The sequence below is a fragment of the Lactuca serriola genome, chromosome 5, assembly GCF_051521515.1.
Source record: "Lactuca serriola cultivar US96UC23 chromosome 5, Lser_US96UC23_V15, whole genome shotgun sequence".
NCBI lineage: Eukaryota > Viridiplantae > Streptophyta > Magnoliopsida > Asterales > Asteraceae > Lactuca > Lactuca serriola.
The window spans coordinates 213,845,532-213,858,115 of record NC_136412.1 but is presented as its reverse complement, the minus strand read 5'-3'; the positions used below and the strand labels follow the sequence as shown (position 1 = coordinate 213,858,115).

At 43.0% G+C, this 12,584-nt stretch overlaps 1 non-coding gene across 1 annotated transcript; it reads left to right on the top strand.

The window, feature by feature from the left end:
- Nucleotides 1-1,812: 1,812 nt before the first annotated feature.
- Nucleotides 1,813-1,915, top strand: LOC145056032 (small nucleolar RNA R71). The gene has a single exon (XR_013685573.1). It is a non-coding gene; the product is annotated as a small nucleolar RNA R71 (small nucleolar RNA).
- Nucleotides 1,916-12,584: the final 10,669 nt, after the last annotated feature.

Genomic DNA, 12,584 nt, shown 5'->3' with positions numbered 1-12,584 from the left:
TTTGTCACTTTTGAAGTGACCTCCTCTTCATCACTTGTCATCTCCTCATCCTCTTTGCTCACCCAAGAAGGCGGACTCTTGTAAGCTATGACTTCAATCAAATATGGAACAGATGCCCTCGGTTTTGTTCTTTTGACTTGATGAACCACCTTGATCTCTTCTTCCATAAGCTTTTCCAGTTCTTCTAGTTCATTGTCTTCATTAATTGTGAACACCTCTTCTTGAACTTGATCCTTTTGGAAGTCATCTTGTATTCCAAAAACTTCTTGTTCATCTCCAACCCTCAAAGTGAGCTTAGACTCGCGAATATCAACAAGAGCTCCAGCAGTGTTAAGCAATGGATGACCAAGGATTATTGGAACATCGGGATCTTCCTTCATATCCAAAACTACAAAGTCTATTGGAAAAACAAATTTTCCAATTTTCACCAAAATATCCTCCACGATGCCCCGGGGTTGTGTCACTGAACGATTCGCCTTGTGAATCTTCATTTTTGTAGCCTTCATCTTCAAAATTTCTAATTTTTGATAAAATGAAAAGGGCATCAAGTTAATGCTAGCCCCAGAATCGGCTAAAGCATTAACCTTCATTTTATTACCAAACTCACACGGAAGAGTGAGGCGTCCAGGATCCCCCATCTTTTCTGGTGTCTCTCCCAACACGGCTTTTGAGGTTTGTTCACTTAGAACCACCTTAGACTGCTTCTTTAATTGCCTGTGAGTGTCTATCAAATATTGCAGTAATTTCTGGTTCTCGGGAGTTTTGGATAAGGACTTGACAAAGGGGGTATTAATCGGGATCCTCTTCACATGCTTTACAAACTCTATATGCTCCTTCTCCAGTAGACTAAGTGCAGCTCGGGTTAGAAATGACAAAGGTAGCTGATAAGCTGGAACGGGTTCAAAGAGTTTTTGATCAGACATGCGCCACGTCGTGGCCAGAGGAGTGCCACGTCGTGGCGAAGCTGGTTCAGCAACTTTTTCACTTTCGAACTTTGACTTCTTGGGTTTTGGATCGGGCTGCTGTGGTTCTTCTTCCAATGCCTCCAGGAACTCAGAGATTGCATCTTCTTCAATATCGATGGCCATTACGTGAGATTGGGTCTTTACTTCGGGATTCTTCAGGGACAATTTTTCGTGAACCAGAGTGGCTAGTTGACCAAATTGTACTTCAAGGTTATGGATGGAGGCTTGCTGATTCTTTATTAAAGTTTGTTGTTCCATAATAGCAGTATCAGTGGCATCGTGTCTCTTTTCTGAAGCTTCCATAAATTTCATCAAAATGGTCTCTAGGTCGGGTTTCTTCTCGGCTGGTGTCTGCTCCTTTTGATAAAAGCCTCGACCTGTCTGCCTATACTTCTCTTCTTTTTGCTTCTTATACTCTTCATATGGCAGCCACTCCTTCTTCGGTTTCCTCCAGTCCTCATCAAACTTATCCCCACTAGAGTAGCACACTTGAGCTTTTCTGTTCCCAAACTCATCTACATTGCAGTCCTTGGTCAAGTGTGGACCACTACATCTCTCGCAACCCACTCTTATGGCATGTATCGACTGGTCCATTTGTGTTATCCTTCGATCCATATTATTCAGCATGGCCATGACAGCTGCTATTTCTTCAGTTTGGGCCCCTCCACCGCCTTTGATTCCATCTTGCCTAGGGTTGTGGTATTCGCGAGAGTGCTTCGTGAATTCTTCAATTAGCTCCTTGACCTCCCTTGGGTTTTTCTTTGTCAAAGGTCCTTGAGAATCAAGGAGTTGTCTTGTCATAACGTTGACCCCATCATAAAAGATTGGCATCTCTTGCTGCACATTTAGATCATGTTGAGGGCAATTTCTGAGCAAGCCCTACCGCTCCCATGCTTCGTATAATGACTCCCCGGCTGCTGCTCAAAGTTGGCTATTGCCTTCTTGAGTTTGGCTATCTAAGCAAGACTGGTCCAGGAATTGCTCACGCATTTGAGCCCAAGTGGTAATTATACCCGATGGGAGTGCTTTTAACCAATCGTTAGCAGCTCCTTTGAAAGTGATAGGAAGCATCCTAAGCAAGACTGTGTTTCTGTTGACATTTGGGACATTGAAGTAATCTGCAATGTCGTTGACTTCATCAAGATGCTTAAAAGCATCCTCATGATCTTTCTCGAAAAATGGGATGTCCTTCAGTGCAGTCAATATGTGCCCCTTCAACTCGAATGTGGCAGTGGCAGGTATTGCGGGTTGGACTAAACCGGGACCCACATCTTCTCGGATCCGCTTCTTGTAAGCTCCCATGGACATTTCTTCAATTGTTGCCATCTCGTTCCTTGGCTCGTTCTCGGGTTCACTTTTGTGTTCTTCAAATTCCGGCTCGGTATCGCTTTCGGACTCGGTTTCGACGAGCGTATGATCCAAATGCTCAAGATTGCTCTTGTGCCTCGCGGATGAACTTGACTCTCATGTCTTCTTTCCCGACTTTCTTGAAAAAGCTAACTTCAATTCTTGTAAGGGCGTCTTTTTCTTGTGAATTGCAGACTCGGGATCTTCAAGTGGTGGCACCAAGGGTGTGTTTGAGCTTCTAGTCATGAACTCCTGCAACTTGCTAAACTAAAAACGTAAAACTGAACTAAAATAAGAAAAACTAACTAACAACTAAAAATTTAGTTTTTTTTAATAGTCCACGTCGTGGCAGGTATCTGGCAACGTCGTGGACTCTGTGGCTAACAGAAAAAATTTTATTTTGCTGAAAAATTAACTTTTTGTGGTTTCTACTCCACAAGAAGGATCGATTAATTTAATGCAAATAAATAAGCTAAAAACTAAGCCGTTCCCCGGCAACGGCGCCAAAAACTTGATGTGCACAAAAGTACTCACTAATTTTAATATTTATAACCTAACAAACTTAACTAACTGTGCACTTATAGGCAGTGTACCTAGTCAGATTACAGTATAGCTTGGGTAAGTCGGGTGTCGATCACAGGGAACGGTGTTCTAATTAATTTACTTACTATTAAATTAACCTAATTATTAACAAGTTTAAAAGGGGTTTTATCTGACTTTACAAGATCAGACGAACTTAAATCAAATTCAATAAGTAAAAACACACTTTAGTTTAGTTTGAATCCACTTCTTCCTTATGGCTAGCTAATGATTACGGATTATTAAGTTGGTTTTTAGTTGTATTAGTAATTTAGTTCTAACTTTACTAATAATTAACTAATTCATGTCAAACCATGTATGTTCACACATAATTAAACACATAACTAATTATGAATGTAAATATGATATGTAAGGTTTGTAATGTAAACGCAATTATGGTCACAATACACGTTCTCTAGCACAACTAAGCTTATTTACTCTAATTACTAACTAAGATTGGTCAGTCCTAGCTCTAACAATTCAGTGTTCGCTAAATCATCAGGTAAACAAGTTCATGCAGTTAATCGTCACTAAGCTACACAGAACATGCAATCAAGCAATTAGAGAAACAAACAATAGCATGCTAGGTAATACAAATCAAACACAAGCAATTTTTACCAACTAAACTTAATCCATAAACTGAACTATTCATAAGTTGAAAGCTTCATCTAGCTAAACAAGAATAGCTAGATTCAGCTGCTCATCATAGCAACTAATAAACCAACACAACTTAAAGTAATAGAAAACATGTTCTTAATTAACTAAAATATAAACCTTTATTCTTTTTGGTGTTAAAAACCTTCTTCTAGAACCCTTCTTTTGCTCCAAATCGTCTCCTGGAACTCTTTCCTTCAGCCAAAAGGTTCTCCTTTTCGTAATAATCAGGAACACTTAAATAAACTCCAAAAACCCGCGCCACGTCGTGGCTATCCAGGGCACGTTGTGGGCTTCAAGCTATCCGTACCGTGCAAGGAATCCTCCGAATCGCGATGTTTATCTTCTAGAATCCTCATGCCACGTCGTGGCCGACTTTGCCACGTCGTGAATTCAGTATCTTTTGTGGATTTATTCTTTTCTTGTCTTTCAAGTCTCCCATGTTCTACATATTGTCACTTTTGGTCCCTCTCTTCGAAAATCCTTTTAATTGACTGAAAATAACAATTTAAAGTCATAAGTACCATTATTCTAAACATATTATCAACTTATTAATAAAAATGTACTTAAATATTGCCTAAAAATAGGTATAAATATGGCAATATCACAAACCTAGGAAGCTTCGAATCTCGGATGGAGACTTTGGGACCTCCCACTTCATCACGGCCTCTATCTTGGCCGGATCTATCAAAATACCCTTCTGGTTGACGAGGTGACCAAGGATCTGCACCTCACGCAACCAGAACTCGCACTTGGAGAACTTCGTGAAAAGTCTCTCCCTCCTCAAAACTTCTAGCACCTCCCTCAGGTGCTCCTCGTGCTACTCCTGAGTCTTGGAATACACCAAGATATCATCTATGAATACTATCACAGACTGATCCAGCATCGGTCTGCATACGCGATTCATGAGATCCATGAACACGGCTGGAGCATTAGTGAGCCCAAAAGGCATCACCACGAACTCGAAATGACCATAGCGGGTCCTGAAAGCAGTCTTCTGCACATCCTCGCCTCTGACCCGCATCTGGTGATATCCGGAGCGTAAATCGATCTTGGAGAACCAAGATGCCCCCTGAAGCTGATCAAACAAATCGTCTATCCTCGGGAGGGGGTAATGGTTCTTCACCGTTACCTTATTCAACTCCCGGTAGTCTATACACATACGGTGCGACCCATCCTTCTTCTTCACAAACAGGATTGGCGCTCCCCAAGGCGAACTACTCGGCCGAATAAAACCCTTGTCTAGCAGATCTTGCAGCTGCGTAGACAACTCCTGCATCTCAGGGGGAGCTAACCGGTATGGTGCCTTAGCTATCGGAGCCGCACCAGGAATTAGGTCGATCCCGAACTCGACCTGCCTCTCAGGAGGTATTCCCGGTAATTCCTCTGGAAATACATCTGGGAAGTCTCGCACCACCGGAACATCGTCAACTGTCGTCTTGCCCTTCTCCCGGGCATCCAAGACATAAGCTACATAACTGTAACATCGTGAATTTCAAAATAATTTTTCGCAAATTATAAAAACATTTCTCATTTAATTTTCATAAAAACATTAAGTTTAAATCCCAATTCACATCATACAAAATCCCAAGATCATATATATATCAAAATCCCATGCGTGTGTACAGATCAAGCCGGCGCCTTCCCACGGTCATCGCTAGTACCTGAAACAACAACACTAACACTGTAAGCACAAAGCTTAGTGAGTTCCCCAAAATACCACACACATAACACATATTAGCCACTCGATGCTATAACTCTATGGGTCCGTGCACCCAAACTCTGTGAACCCTCAGGTTCTAACTCTATGAACCTTCCGGTTCCAACTCTAAAACATGCACAGCATAAATCACATAGAAATCATGCAGTACAACACATCACATACATATAGCATACAAATAATCTGATCACATAACTCTGGTTACCTACTCAAGGCAAAGTATAGTGAGAAGACTCACCTCGTGTATCTCGATAACTCGCGAATCCTGGAAATCACTCGTGCTCGATCCTCCGAGCTATAATCCCCCTATAACATCATACATCTCTAATTAACACTTTTACCACTAAGGTCGACTACCCCTATCAAGTCAACTCTGGTCAACGGTCAACGGTCAACTTTGACTGGACTCGGCGAGTGCACTAGGGCGACTCGGCGAGTCTAAACGTATTCACAAACTCTCTAGGATTCTCTTTTGACACGTCGAGTACTCCCCTGACTCGACGGGTTCCACCTGGCATGAATCGCGGGGCCACCACGACTCAACTCGTCGAGTCTCAAGAACAACTCGGCGAGTCCCAGCTCGACTCAGTCCAACTGTCAACCCTCTCTAACTCTCCCTGACTCACTGAGTCGACCCTTAACTCGGCAAGACCACTCGCTGAGTGGTTAAGGAAAATCTTCATGCTGCTCGCCGAGTCTGTTCTTCAGACTCGGCAAGTCCATGCCATGCATCAACTCAAACTAGCTTCTGAGGTCAGATCCGCACCATCCACTCATAGATCTGGCCCTCCTAAGCTTATTCATCACGTAAAGTTCATATCTTGGTTACCATACAACACCTACAAGGCTCTTTTTGGAGAAATGACCTCTAGAATGGCAACCCTAGCCTCCAACCCAAAAAGGGAGGACATAAAGCATGACATTAGGGACTCTATGGACCTACTAAGGTCCAGATCCAAGCACCATGTCCCCATGGGACCTCTCACACTTCCAATACAAAGCAAATAAGGCATGAAGAAACCCTAGATATGATCATATCAACAAAATACGGAAATAAGCTCTGAAAGATACCTCAAGAAGCCTCCTCTGATGAAATGAAAGAAGATCCAAGCTCCCCAACTCTTCTAGCTTGCCTTTCCTCTTCCTTTCTTGCAAAAACACACAAATTTGGTGAACAATGGCCTCTTTCTCACTCACACAAATCCCTCAGCCGCTTTGGTGCTCTCAAGATCCAGGTAGCCGCAATGAAAGGCCATAAGGTCCTTTAAATAGGGCTTAGGACCGGGAAATTAGGGTTTCATTAAACAGCGAGGACTCGCCGAGTCTATACCTTGGACTCGCCGAGTCCAGGTGCGAACCCGCGTCCAGAACCGCGATCCTACTCGGCGAGTCTGAGCTCCAACTCGCCGAGTCCCCTCACAAAACATCAAAAACATAAGCATAAAAAGATACCTGGAAATCCGGGCTGTTACAATAACCGGCGCAACCCTACTGAAAATAGCGCCTCGCTCTCGCCGCTGAACACAAAACTGGTCCGCGTTGTGGCCTCTCGCCCTGAATCACTAACTCTCCCCCACTAGGAGTGCGAACCCTCACTAATTGCAGCTCACAATCTATCACCGCCCCATTGGGGCTCAACCAATCCATGCCCACTATAACCTTATTCCCTCGCAAGGGAATAGGGACCAAGTCCACCGGAAACTGCTCATCGAACAACTGAAGAGAACATCCTCTGTGCACCCTAGCGACCCTCACGGTCCTGTCGTCTGCTATCTCAACCTCTAGTGGACAATCCAGCTCCCCTGGAGCTCTACTAAATCTCTTGCTAAGCGCTAGCGATACAAACGATCGGGTAGCCCCCAAATCAAATAATACTGTAGCAAAAATGTCGTTCACAGAGAACGACCCTATACAAAACATATAACCATAAGCAATAATCAATAATAAATACAGAGATGAAGGGAAGATACATACCCGTCACCACATCAGGAGTCGCTCGCGCCTCCTCTGCTGTCATCTGAAAAGCTCTACTCTTCGCCACTGGCACCTCGGCTCGGCCCTGATGGCTATTTGTAATCCTCAAAGTAGCTGGGGCAGGTGCCGCCACCTTCCCTGCTGCAGCTAAACTCGGACACTAGGACTTTTTATGTCCCCTCTGATTGCATTGAAAGCAAATCAGATCTGATGCCGCAATGGCGGTAGCAGGGGATGTACAATCTCTGCTCAAATGCCCAGTCCGACCGCACTTGTAGCAACCGGAACTCCCTGCCTTGCACACCCCATCATGCAATCTCCCACACTTTCCACATCGACCGTGGCTCTGCTGATTCTTGGATCCGTGATCTGAAACCTTGGGCTTTTTTCCCGAACTACCTGTACCCGAAACTGCCTCCGGCTTCTTCTTCTTCTCCATCTCAAGGTCAATCTCCCTCTCCCAAGCCCTAGCAATCATGTCATCTAGCGTTTTACAGCTGGACCAGCTCACAAACTGGCGGATATCACTCCGTAGCATCTCATGATAACGGGCCTTCTTCATTTCCTCGTCAGCTGCATACTGAGGAACGAGAAGGGCCCTCTCCCTGAACTTGGCGGTGATCTCCGCCACGGTCTCTGTAGTCTGGGTGAGGTCCTGAAACTCCTTGGCTAACTGCTGCACCTCAATAACCGGTGCAAACTCCGCCCTGAATCTGGTAGAGAAATCAGCCCAGGTCATGGCATCTAACGTTGCGTCATCTCCAATGGCATGTCCAACCTCCTCCCACCAATCTCGTGCCCTGTCCTTCAGAAGACAGGACGCCAATCTGACCTTGTCCCCCTCGGTACACCTGCTCGAGCGGAATGCGTTGGCCATATCCGCCAACCATCTAGTACTCTCTATGGGGTCCCGTGCCCCGTGGTAGTCTGGAGCTCCACATGCCCGAAACTCCCTGAAAGTAAGCGTGCGCGACCCCATCATGGCCGCCACCTCAGCAAGAAAGGTGCCTAGCTTCTCTTCCATCAACTCTAGTATGCCCTCCTTGATCGAACCAAAGATCACTGGAGTCTGCTCAAGAATGATACGAGTGACTTCTGAAGTGAAGAACTCTCTGGTCTGCTCATCCAACTATTCGGCTCCTGAGCCTGATCCCGATCCTTCTCCGGCACCTCAACTGCCGCCTGCTGGTCTAGAGCATAAAACCACCATTCTGAAAACACATTACGATAAATGTCAGAAACATTGATATATCTCGAGAGATCACTACAAATACAGACCCTCCGGTCTCATCTCGACCTTCCTTGATTCGAGTACAGATCCTCTGCTTCCAGTAGTATGGGCCCCTACTACCTTCCACATCTATCCGTACTTTCCTCAAGAACTGCCTCGACTCCACCCGACCACTACTACTGCTGCTGATCTCAACTACACTCATCCTAGGCTTGCCCTAGGGAATTACTGACTCAATCCTTACCAGTCCTCAACTGCTGAAGGCCTCCTTGTGATGCCAATTAGTCATCACATGAATGCCATCACATGTGGCGAGGCTCAGATAATCCTTCGAGTACAGAACTCGTCCCCACAATGGTTAGACTCAAACAAGAGCTGCGCAGTAGGGCCAAATCCAACACTCTGAGATTATTCAACCCTGTTCACATGTGCTGTGGCGCATTCACCTAACGGCTAACTCTCATCACTCAGAGTCCCACAAAGCACAAAACAAGTAGCATTCAGACACGGAAACTACTCAAGCGATTCTATCCTCGTAATGCAAAACTGTACTAGCATACAATGCTAAGCTCGTGCTATCAGGCATAACCTGAACAGGCTATCCTACTGCTGTCTACTTGATGCTAACATGCAATTCTCATAAAGCTGGAACACACAAAGCAGGCACATAAGGCATCCTTCTAGATCCTTAGTCCTATACTAGCATACTATTCTACTGAAACTGAAACAATTAATCATAATATAAACTTGTATGGGTAATTTGGGAGTACTTACTTGAGCTCGGCTGATCGCATGCACCACACCCTTATCTCGTTTTCAAAACTCTTTTCCTTCTCAGCGCTTTTCAAAAAAAAATTCTTTCGAAAACATTTTCCTTTTGAAAATCTTTTTATCTTTCCCTTAGTTTAAGTTCAGACACACCCGAGAGTGTATCTGAATCCCTCAAACCAAGGCTCTGATACCAACTTGTAACATCCCAAAATACGACCCAAAAAATTTGTTTTAATAATAATAAAAATCATATGCTGAACGACATATCATAAAACCATACGTCAAATATCTCAAACCATAATAAAATGTCGTGATACAACTGTATCAAATCAACTAAGTATCAAAACAATCTCCCAGGACAAAAACTGAAGCTGTGGTGTGTGCGATGCCATCATCCCGAGCTCTTCCCTTTACTTACGGAAGTACCTGAAACCAAAACGGAAACTGTAAGCACTAAGCTTAGTGAGCTCCCCTAAATTACCTCATACCATACAAACATATAACAATTACTGGGCTTTGCCCACTACATCGGACCGAAGTCCGGAACTAACCAGGGCCTTGCCCTCTGCATCGGACCGAAGTCCGGAAACTGCATCGAACCGAAGTCCGGAACTAGTGAGGCCTTGCCTCCTACATCGGACCGAAGTCCGGAACTAACTGCATCGGACCGAAGTCCGGAACTACTGAGGCCTTGCCTCCTGCATCGGACCGAAGTCCGGAACTAACTGCATCGGACCAAAGTCCGAAACTGACTGCATCAGACAAAAGTCCGGAACTACTGAACATAGCATGGCATAAACATATCAACTAACACAACAACATATACTGCATACTGCTTCGGGCCATAACCAGGAACACAAAACACGCAAACCTGTCTGAGCCACGAAGGCATCAAACATACTAACTATTGCATCAGACTGACGTCCGGAAACTACTACTAATTGAACGAGCCGACATTGCGGCCTTAGACCCGTTTCTACTGGAAGGAAACTCACCTCGTGCACTGGCTGCTCAGTGTGTGGCCCTGGAAGCTATCTGCTGCTGCTCCGGTATCTCCCCGGCTACAATTCCACAAACACACACAATCAAATACTAATAATTGTATTGGGGTAAAATGACTCTTTTACCCCTGTCCAAGGTCAACTCTCCCGGTTAAAGTCAACTTACAGTTAACCTGACTCGCCGAGTTGGGCCGCCAACTCGCCGAGTCCCTACTCTCACTTCTCAACCCTGTTCGCTGCTACTCGTCGAGTATGTCATCAACTCGATGAGTTTCCTTTCGATTCTAGAACTCAGACTATCTGCATCCGACTCGCCGAGTTGTATGAACAACTCGACGAGTTGTTCTCGAACTAAGAAGATTGCCTTGGACTCGCCGAGTTGTATGAACAACTCGTCGAGTCCCTCCATTACTGAGTTTGACCTCCGGCTCACTGAGTTCATTCTACTACTCACTGGTCCCCACTCGGAATCACTCAAAAAGGGGAAAAATCGGGGACTCGCGGCTCGACTCGCCGAGTCTGAAGAACGACTCGCCGAGTCGCATGCATGCAGTTACTATAAACTCGATTCTGCTTGAATCCAGCGCATATAACTTGTAGATCTGGGCTCCTCATGCTCGATTAACACGTAAAGATTCTATCTTTACGTGCCCATAAGTATCCATGAAGATTAAAAGGCTCAAAAAGCATAATAAAGGCTAGATCTAGGGTTCTCATGCAAAGCAACTTCGAAAAGGCAATAGATCAGGGCTCTACAACTCCTAAACGAACAGATCTAGGGATATCTCGACCCATCAAGGCATCCATACAACTATAAAGCTTAGAAAATACATTAAACTAGCCTTAGAGGTGTTCTAATGGGGGTTTTAAGCACAAAACAGAATGATTCCGAGATATACCTCAATGAACTCTGATTTTGGCCTTGGATCTTTGCTCTACACCTCTTCTTTTTGGTCCTTTCCTCTTTTTCTTCTTCAAACCTTCAAGAAGGGTGGTGGCGCTAGGGTTCTTTAGCCATTTTTTGATGAATTTTTGGGGAAAAAATTAAAGAGTTATAGTGAATGAGAACTAATGAAGAGAGAAATGGGCATTAACGAGAGAGAGAGAGAGAGAGAGAGAGAGAGAGAGAGAGAGATTTAATTTTATTTTTTATTTATTTTTTAATCTGAAAATCAAGAAAACAATTAACACAAAAAAGAAAATCATATTAACAGAGGCAAATCCGTCATTTTGAAAAAAATCAGAATATACTGGACCAAACAAGCAACAAAATGAAAACTTTGGACCTCTGGTACTAGTCCAAATTAAATTGGACCAAAGTGATAATTTTGTGCAAACCACAGAGACCATTTGTGCAGTTTAGTCTATATATAATGCCAAGTTTTTATTTATCTATTTATTATTATTATTATTATTATTATTATTATTATTATTATTATTATTAAATAGTATCTTATTGATATTATAGATTATTTTGTTTGTTTTGGCAACCGTCTTTACTTCACACAAGTTAACATAAAACTCTATTATATGACATTAACGGATTATATACATAAACTATCCCCCCATATTAACATCGAAGTTTACTTTATCAAAATAATGGATTAAACATAATACAAATCTGTCAACACAAATTATCCTAATATGCTATTAATTGAAGGAATTTTGAAATATTTTATTAGTTTTATAATGACAATTTCTCAAATTTAATTCAATTTTTATATCTCATGAAAACATTAACAAAATATAAATAAGAGGGGAAAGTTATACCGATTTATTCTATCCAATTTTAAAATTTCTATCACGTGTGTTTCTTCATGTTTGAGGGATTCAAAACATTAATCATGTTGTTTGATCGATAGGTAAAAATATACGGTTGAAAAGAATAAGATTAAATATTATTTCTTTTGGAAAAACAAACATACGCACACTCTCATATTCTTCTCTTAAACTACACATTTCGTCAACAATGGAACTTGAACCCAACATAAGGTTGAAGGGTACCTTTCACCAACGCTTGATAACATTAGACTACAAACTTTTTGGTAATAAGATTAATTAATAATGACAAAACTAACCGGTTTCATATAAAACGAACCAACGGTTAAAATAAGTTTGACATTGTAGCCAGTAAAATCGGTTTGAATCCTGTTTTGACAATGTCGAGCTAAGACTATCGCGAAGTAAACATAGGGTCTCTCTTAGCCTCAGCCTTGAATATGGAATCTGATTTCCTAGCGACTATGTTTCCCTTTTTTCCTGCAGTCTTTCCAGCTATGGATCGTACAATTTGTTGGTGATTTGTTATCATCAATGTTATTTAAGTGTAATGGGATTACTTT